The following is a 9,933-nucleotide window of genomic DNA, read 5'->3' as shown; positions in this document are numbered from 1 at the left end:
CCCTGAAACCCACAGGCAATTTGTGGAGTTTAATTATTGAGGTCATTCATTTAAAAAACATAAAATAAAAATAAATAAATAAAGATAAAAAAAACAGGTGTTGTACATGCTGAGGTGTTTTTTTTTATAATAATTTTACCTGCTCTACTAAAATGCATTTAAGTTAAACCAAAACCAGAAAGTCGTGGAAGAACAACAAAGGCCTAGAAATGGGTGCTTTAACTGGACAAGAGTCCAAATGCACCAGTAAATGAACATCTTGGTTGTAGATCAATAAAATTACTGCTATTAGTCTTAACATTTGACATAAATGCAATTTATGCTGAGACATCATGTAGTGGCAAAGGATGTAGTTCACTAGTCCTCAAAACTTGACTTCAGGCCAGAGTTGGTCTGTGCCATGGAACGGTCAAAAACAGAGGCTATGCAGCTAAATCAGTGACTGGCAGGAAACGCAAGATTGTCCATTCAGATGTTCAGTATACAAGAGACTGATTCAAAGTTAACAACTCAATCCAATCAGCTGTCCACTGCTGCTACAAAATCAGTGCCTCGATCCAATCGACTGGGTTTCACTAAATAAACACAATACATGTTATTGTTTATGTCCAGAAATTTCATGCAAGTGCACAACGCGATTCTTTTACTTACCATCCATTGTTCTGCTGTGGTAGAACAATTCTGCTAACAAAATCAAAACCTGGAGATGTGGGGATTATTAATTTAGTGCAGTGCACAACAGTATAGGGAAAATAACACCAAAAAAACATTGAAGAATAACTCAAACCCTCTCACATTCTTTTTTTCTGGCTCTATGTGTTGGATACACTATGCACAGACTGACAACAACTTCACTTATGTTTCAGGATTCAACACCTAAAAACAAAAAAATATTTTCCACACAAAGAACAGGACATTTAATCCGTTATGTTTTCGGGGGGTTTTATAACTGAAGTAAAACACAAAGAATTCTGCAGCACATCTACATGTTAGCGTTGTCAAAGTCAAGCTAGCATAACTGACCAGCTTTACTGACAGGTGAAATGTGAATACCCTAGGATCTGGCTTTGTTGTATTGTTCATAATCAATAGCAAAGTAGAGCGTCCCTTTTTCTTTTCTCCATCACACATATCTTTAAGATTTAACGTGTTGACAACTTGACTGCTAAACCCAGTGGTAATCATGGTTGACGGGCCGTTCTTTTGGATCATGTGTGCATGACATTACGTTGCAATGTGTCTATAGAAAATGTTTGAACACTAAGCTGAACGTTCCAGCATTATTTTGAACATGGGTCAAATTTTTGATCATGCAGTTTTTTGACAAGCGTCACAGGAGTTGACGAGCGCTCGGGTTGTTTGATGTCTGTCATGGCGGAGTCGGCCTCTGAAGCTTGGCATCAGTGGAACAAATTATGTTAGCATGACGGTGTGTTTGAACTGAAGAACTAATACAAAAAAAATCTTTGTCCGAAACAACAAGGCACTGCCGTGGACCGCTCTGACAGGTAAAAATGAATCTGGAGTCGTGGGCCAGATACCAGCATTGTTTTTCACACGTCTGGTTAAGATATGATGAGCTGCTGCAGTAAAGTCGAGCTCATTTCAGGAAGAATAAGAAGGAATCACAGGATGTTGTCAGGCGTAATTAGTTGGTTATCGGTGCCCCTCATAAAGCCAGAACTACAGGGAATATTTGCTTCAGTATTTCAAACAGAAAATGAACATAATAAACAAAATGTTATTACTTTTAGCAGAGTGATTTAGAAGAGAGTTATTTATAGCAGTTTAAAAGAAAAAAACACTGAAATGGAAAACAACATGGAGAGACATGAGGAAGAAGGAGAGGATGTAATTATGGCAGAAACATAAAATATCTGTACTTGCGATGTGAAAGCAGCAGGTGATCAGAGACGCTTCGCTGCGGTGGGTTGATGTTGGATGTGGGCAAAAGTCAACAATACATTGTTTCTGGTTGTAGTTCCAGTTCACTGTTCAATAAAATCAGTTTCATCAATCTACATGGGGTGGATTTGAATGATCTGTGGGGCAGGGGACCCTTTCTGTCTGTGGCCTTATTCAGCTCCGTATTGATTTATTCAACTAAGCCAGAGAACATTTTATATCCGTAACCAAACAGGTGGGCATACAGAGGCTGGTTAAAACACTCAGGACCTTCTCTGCGGTCTAGTCGTGTTATTTCCTGACAATGAAACAGAGCTTTAGACTTTAAAAGTACAACAGAAACTAAAAGCTGAGATTTACTAGTTTACACGGAAGATTTCTTGTGGCTTACAGAGTACAATGACTAGCAGAACAATTTATTAGTTTTGAGCACCAAGTTTGTGCGTCTGACTGTCCTTATTATGAAGCTTTAAGCTCTTTTGAGTTTGTGCGTGTACAAAGCCTCATGGAAGTTTTTGTACCTTTTAAACGTTCTGAGTGATGCACGACCCCGCGGCTCGGCAGGCCCTTTAGGTTTATGTATTTATGAACCTACAGTAGATGTTGTCACTAAATGTTTTTAAGGTTCTTACTGATTTTGAGAAGGAATCATCGCTCTGTAAATGTTTTGATCGAGGAACCTTCTTAACTCACGTGTTTATGACGCCGTTAGCTTTCTCTGTTTTGCTGTGAATGTTCTGTGAGCTGCTGCTATTCTTGGTCGGGATTCTCCTGCAAGGGAGATATTTCAGTGATTCTTGAGAATAGGGACAGAACAGGTCTTATGGATAAAGCACCAAATTTGAATAAAATATACACAAAATATATTTTTTTCAAATATCTAACTAATCTAACCTGGGTCATGTGAGCACAACAATGTATATTTTTCTTGTGTTTGCTGAATATTTTTTTTTATTTTAAACATTGTAGTCAGTGGATGATGCCTGTAAAATCCCTTGTCCCGGAGCAGAACTCAATACATTATAATAGTTTAAACCAATTAAAGAAATACTAAAATTATATGTTATGACAATTAAGTATAAGTAGTCATATAAATAATTATAAAAGTATTGATAAAATGAATTAAAAATAATTTTTAGATATTTTCCAACTCCGTTGAAATTTGTCCCTTTTTGTCAACACCGTCAGACATGAAAAGAATGTAAAAAAAAATCAGGCATTATTGGGGGGCACCAGAACTTCTGAGGACCCCATGATGTCGTCTTTTCTCTTCCTTTGCTAAGAGAGCTAGTTAGCTCTGGTTAGCTTAAGTTATTATTTAGTTTTTTCTTCTGTTTTATTCCTAAGTTGCTCGTCACAACCTTGATGTGTCAACTCCATAACTGACAGTTTACAAAACTTTGATGAAATTTTGTGAAAATAAATGCTTAATTTTAGTAAACTGTAAAGATTTCATGGACCTGACAAGCTACAATATGACCTCCTTCAGAATAACATCATATAAATTGAGGTACTTTGGCTTTTCGTCAACTCAATCAGAGTTTTTGTGACTCTTTCAGTGAAATTGTTGTCAAATCTCCCTTAAATGTGCGATTAATTCATTTTAATGTATTTTACATGAATTGCATTACTTCACATGTATCAAGTTTTTCATTTTACTCACTAGTTTGTCACCACCTTCAGTTCTGTGTCAACTCCGTCAGATGGACTTTTTGTTGTTTTTTGTTTTAAATAATATTTCTTTTGTTTCTTGAGAAGCATTTGTCTGTAAAATGAGTAAAAATATCACTAATAGGGTATTTTAAAAATCATTTTATATTTATTTTTGTCAGATGGTGATGACAAAGTTCTGGGTCAGGTCAATTAAAAATGTAATTTTTTAAAAATGTTGCAACTGGGAGCCTGTACCTTAGCATCTTTACAGTTCCTAAACATTATTTGTCATATTTGCATACAAAAAGTTGAGAAATAATTTTTAAAAAATATGGGAAAATTAAAACCCATTTTGTCCCTATTCTCAAGAATCACTGATTTAATTTCAACGAGATTTTCCCGGTTAAATAAAAGTTAACAGTAATAAAATGCACTTTGAGGTCAAATTCTTGCCTGGTTGCTGAGTTTCTGCTGAGCAGCAGCCAGGCCTCCGGGAAATGTCCCGGTGCTCCCAATGGTCATTCGGTCCCTGAAACCAGGTCATAGAAACAGAATTTTTTTTTTTTTTTTTGAGTATATGAACCTGATAATAAAACTTTGCCCTCCTTCTGGCCATCTCTTATATAAAACTCCAGCTCCACCACTAGTCCCTCCTGTGGTGCCGTTTTGTTGCTTTAAGGTTTAGTGGTAAATGCAATGCAGATTCTGATAACTATGAACTTTACCTGGCACATTACTTTTTCAGCTGAATTTTTAAAATCTGAACCGAAAAGCATTGTTAAACCCAATAACATACTGAGACTTCAATACTGCAAAGAGAGAGAGCTGTTCAGCCTGTTGTTCTCGGCTGATAAATAAATAAATGTTCCAGAAGGACGACAAAGGAAAGGGCACTCATTAAAATAATTTAAGACGTTAATGAATAAATCTGCTCTGTCAGTGTGCAGATGAAGGACTTCATGGTCACCCTAAACATTAACGAGAGCAGAAGGAAACTGTCACATGGATCACGTGTCTGAGCTGAAAGGAACACTGAGAGCGTACTCCTCTGGTGCGTGAGATAGATTTGTTTAAAAAAAAATCTAAATAAACATTAATCATTTGTAATTAGGAAAAAAAAAAATAAACTAAACCTGGAAATGTTGACATTTTTATATATTTTCCAAAAAACAAAACAAAAACAAAAAAGACAGAATTAATTTATCTACAAACATGTCTAAGAATAGCTTCTCCTTCCATTCTGTGACAAAGCGTGACTTTAATCTGACAAACCTTTTATGTCTTGTTGAAACATCCTTGTCTATCCAGATCTTACGCTGTCCTGTCTACTCTACACACTTCATTTGCTCTTCATCACCTCATTTGTCATAGAAATATTTCTATAGTATCTGCAAAAACGATTGAGCCGGATAAACACCAGTCAGTGTATTCACACGAAGCCTCTCCCTGCAGCTAAAGGAACAGGAAACATGTCTCACTGGCTGCATTTAAATAAAAAATGTGTGTAAAACTTTGCCGATATTCCACTAATATTGAAAAGAAAAACACAAATTTGCAATTGTGATGTTTCCATCTGGTAAGAAATGCAATAAAAGTCACGTGAATATGTTCGTTCACGCGATAAGTCACTAAAAAAAAACACGTCATGATCCTCAAACCATTTCCTGATCCTGTGGTTTTTGTCGGTGCCAGAACACGGTTGTTGATCATGTGATACGAAATACAAATAAAAAAATAAAAAAAACACCTCTATCTAGTTCCAAAACGTATTTATTGAAGACTAAGAGTTTTTTTGTTTTTTTTCCAAAATTGGCGTGTTTCCATTGTGCGAATTTATCTTCCATAATGTCAGATTGCGCAAATATATGATCAATGAAATGCAGTTACTAACTCTTCGTGTCCAATAAGTACCTCTCATATTGCAGCTGAACTGAGCTACGGCTCAGCAACGGCAGCCATCAGTCTGAGACCAGTGCTCTGTCTTTGTCTTTGTCATTGCACATAAAATCCACGTGCTGTAAGCAAAGACAGTCCACAGAGTGGCGTGTCAAACACTGCTGACATGCAAAAGGAGGTCAAAACAGGTCGTCACCAGTGACGACGACCTGTAAGTTCATGCCTTAACTCCTCAAGGCGTGGATTTAGACCTGGTGCCAGAAACGTTCCTCAGAAGTTTTGGCTCCGTCACACGGCTGCTGCAGATTTATCTTTTGCACATCTACGACGGCTGTGCATTGCGACGTATGTGCCGCCCGTGTGACTGGAGCTGCTGTGAAATGGAATATTGACGTGGGGGAAAAAAAAGGTTGGAGATATCATCCCTTTCTTTCACTGCTTGGCATCACAGGTATGTCTTACTGCTGCTGACAATCTTCACACACATTATTACTATTATGGCAATCTCTGCAGAAAGCAGCATGAAGAACCGAACCTGCAGCAGCATTTCTGTGTTCACAACAGGGTTGATTTAAATCAGGAAGCTGAAGATACGGCCGCAGTCTGGGAGACGACTTCCCTCTTCTTAAAGTCAGCAGCGCGAAACACACTCTAGCTGTGTTTACATTACAAATTTTGTCAGTAGATCATATAATTACTGGTTTGTTTCACAAAACTGCAATGGAAACACTTTTTTTGCATCATCGGATCAACACCCGGATGTTACTACTGGTACAAATCCACGAAGAAGAAGACAGGAAGTAGATGGAGGATCATGATGCAGAGTGTTTTTGAGTGACTTACTGCATGAACAAACTTATACGTTTTTTTCTAGGTGATCAGTTGTAATTAGGGAAAAACGTCAGTAGTATTCTTCTTTAGAGGTTACTTGATGTCAAAATATTTTTTGAGTCCTCTAAAGTGGAAGGAGGGACTGAATATTCTTGAGTTGCCTTTTTCTATAACTGCCATATTTAAAAAAAAAATTAACACATTTTTTGTTAAACATTTTTTCAACTAATATTTTCTTGAACTACTGGATCAACTACTGGATGGCCAGTAGTTGATAGTATATTGTATGAAGCACTAGTGTCCACTTCAGTGCTCTGTCTGCATTTATAGCGTAAAAAATCCACAAGAAATAAAAATAAAAAAACACGGCTTTTCGATCGTTGTCCTCTGAAGTGACCACTATTCATGAAAGGGTTAATTTCAGAATGATTCAATTTACAGGAAGAATCACCCCAGTGGTTTTTCTACAATCTGCAGCATCATTTGTTGGTTCAGTATTGCTGATCCAACAGGATTCCTCTAGATGCTGTTGGATCTTTTCACAGATAATATGCTCTCAGCACACAGTGACAGTTTTAGCAAATATGTCAAACATTTTTCTTTTATAAAAGTTACAAACTGCAACAAACCAAGCTGTATGTACAGATATGGTGCAGTGCTGTTGATGACAATGATGAGGAAATAAAAGGTTCAATTAACAACGAGAAGCTAAGCAGCAGAGCGGAGGAGACGATGCATCCCCTCGCTCCCAAACAGCCTCGCTGTTCACTTGGTGAAAAGAATCAGATTCCGCCTTCATGTTTATTTCTGGCTGACTGAATGTACAAGTTTACATTTTGACAGGCCGCTACTGAAACTTACCTTTCAGTTTGCTGGGTACTTAGTTGACATGAGCAACTGAGAGGCGGTGACAGCCATGACAGCTGAGCTGCGCTGCTAAAATCTGCCATCTCAAACAGACAAGCAGAGTTTTGGAGAAAAGCCCTTATTAAGCCCATTTGGCACCCGGGGGACGCGCGCACCCCGAACAGTTGATCGTCAGTTTCTCTACCTCAACAAACTATTCACGAGTCAAATTAGATGTCGCTTGTCTGACACCGAAGGATTGCCTTAAGTTAAGTCATCACCGGGAGAAACGGTCCCACACGTTGCAAACGGACCCGGTGGGAAAAGAATCAAGATGTCGCAATGGTCAAGTCGAAAGTTTGGACCGTAATCGGGTGGGAACTGAAGGAAGCAGAAACATAATCCCAAAACAGAAGTTTGTTGGGTTTTTTTTAAAACACCAAATGTAGTTTCAGTGGTGAATTCTGTCCCATTGCAACTTTTAAAACTGGATTTCCTAAAATACTTGCATTAGCCTGTTTGAACTGAAAACTGATTCCCAGCTACACATTCAAACCTTTGTGCAGTGCGACTGATCAGCTTGACTTTTATCTTGGCAAAGAAACCATTTAAGCTAAAGCCGTTCAAATTGTTGGTAAAAATGTTTGTGCACATTATTACAGTGTGAATTAAATGGACACAGTCTGGAGTTTACACTTCTTCCCTAAAACACAGTTTAATATAAATGTTTTGCGTAGAAGTAGACAGACAGGGATAATTTTTTATACTTTTCTGACATTCTAAAACAAGCTTAGGACTAAATGATTGTACACTTATAACAAATGTCATAAAACGTGATCGCAACAAAAAAAAATAGTGTGAAGAAAAAAAGTAGCAATTCCTTTTTCTCCCAATAAATTATTGTTCAGCTCCCATCTCGTCTCCTGAACCCAATATTTTATGTCTGGTTTTGTGAGCTGTGTGTGATGTCACACCTCAGTTCTGAAGCTTAAACCAGAATAAAAGAACAGGCGTCACATGATGCTAATAAGTCCTCACGCGATTTTTAGTTTTGACAGTTTTGCTAAAAATACTGTCAGTGAGTTTTTAACACTGCTTATAATATGTTTGCAAAAATCTGCGTTATTAATCATGTCGATAATATCAGTGTATGCATTAATAATTAAACAAAGGACTGTTTGGACCGCAATATCCAGACGTTTGTTGTTTCGGCATGAATATACACACAGGGCTGGGTTGATTTTGAAAATTGATACAATGTAATAGTAAGGATGTTGAGTTTTAGGGCTACTTCTGTTTCGGATTTTAAAGTTTGTATCAATAATTGAGAATGAGCATGGAGTAGTATAGCCCATCTGTTAAATTAGTCAAGATATGTTACAAAAAGCCTAAGGAAATGTAAAGCAGCAGGACTTTCACAGATCACCTCAAGTAGACGACTCCCCTCACCTCTCCGGTCTTGGCCGGCGTGTTTGTAAAAAAATCAGGTCGGCCTTTGGGTCGGTCTCACAAGGCTGCACTTCCCTGAGATACTGCAGCAAGTTTTAAAGTTCACAGAAGTTGGTATCACTTCCAATCACTGCTCCCCATACTCAAAGCACTTTGGTTAGCTTCAGGGTAGCCATTGGAAAGGACTAGCTTAGCCAGACACATGCTGGTGCTTCGTTTCATTCTTAAATTACACTAACTCAGCCATTCAGGAGCTCAGATCTCATTAAGCAGAGCTCCGCGGGAAGGAACACTGACGCCTGAAGGTGCTCCTCCTCTCATCACCGTAATCAGCTCTGCTCTCGGCTCACCAGGCTGTCTGCAAACACCGCACCCGCCTAAGCACTGCTGGCGTTAACCCTTTTAAGGCCGGGCTGCACCTAACCGTGCAAAAATATGTTCACATAAAAAAAATATTCTCTTTATTGCAAAATGTCTTGATGGATCTTAGCATTTGTAATGCAGTAAAAACTGTAGTGCAGCAAGAAAACAACATAAAACACGACATATTTTCTTTTCAATGCCTTAAATCTACAAGATGCAAATGCTATTCACATTTTTTTTACATATTTGTTAAAATGTATATAGTAAGAGACAGATAATGAAAGACGTGAGCTCCTCTGCCTTCTTGCAGTACTAGCTGTAGAAACAAGCCACTAACCAATCAGAGCCAGGAGGAGGGTCTTAACGCTGTTAATCATCGCATGCATGCGCTGCTCACTCTCTCCCCTGTGCTCTCAGCTAGATTAGAGCTTCTTTCCTGCCATGAATGCTAAGGTAAGGTTTTTATTTTCAGCAACGGGGCAGTTCAAGGTGCTTTACATGAATTAGAAGAAAATACAACAAACCAAAGGAAAGACAAAAAGGTAGCAAAAGAAAAAAAAACTAAGTATATAATGCTATTGCTAGTTAGCATAATACAGGCAGATAATCGGTTTTCTTGCGCACATTTAGAATCGCCTACATGAGGATGATTGACAGCGCTAAGACTCTCCTCCTGGCTCTGATTGGTTGGAGCAGTTCTTTTCTTCAGATGATATTTGTAGCACCTTTTTGTCTTTTTACAGATTGTCTGTAAAATAGTGACAATTTTAACAAATATGTAAAAACTTTATATGAATAGCATTTGCATCTTGTAGCTTTAAGGTATTGAAAAGAAAATGTCGTGTTTTATGTTGTTTTCTTGCTGCACTACAGTTTTTACTGCATTACAAATGCTAAGATCCATCAAGACATTTTGCAATAAAGAGAATATTTTTTTTATGTGAACATATTTTTGCACAGTTAGGTGCAGCCCGGCCTTAAAAGGGTTAA

At 37.8% G+C, this 9,933-nt stretch overlaps 1 protein-coding gene across 1 annotated transcript in view; it reads right to left on the bottom strand.

The window, feature by feature from the left end:
- Positions 1 to 9,933, bottom strand: part of npffr1l2 (neuropeptide FF receptor 1 like 2) — a 96,624-nt gene that overhangs the window by 21,989 nt on the left and 64,702 nt on the right. The gene's annotated exons all lie outside the window — the stretch shown is intronic.

This window comes from Poecilia formosa, unplaced genomic scaffold (genome assembly GCF_000485575.1).
Source record: "Poecilia formosa unplaced genomic scaffold, Poecilia_formosa-5.1.2 Scaffold167, whole genome shotgun sequence".
In the NCBI taxonomy this organism is placed as follows: Eukaryota; Metazoa; Chordata; class Actinopteri; order Cyprinodontiformes; family Poeciliidae; genus Poecilia; species Poecilia formosa.
This window is presented reverse-complemented; position numbering and strand designations above follow the sequence as displayed.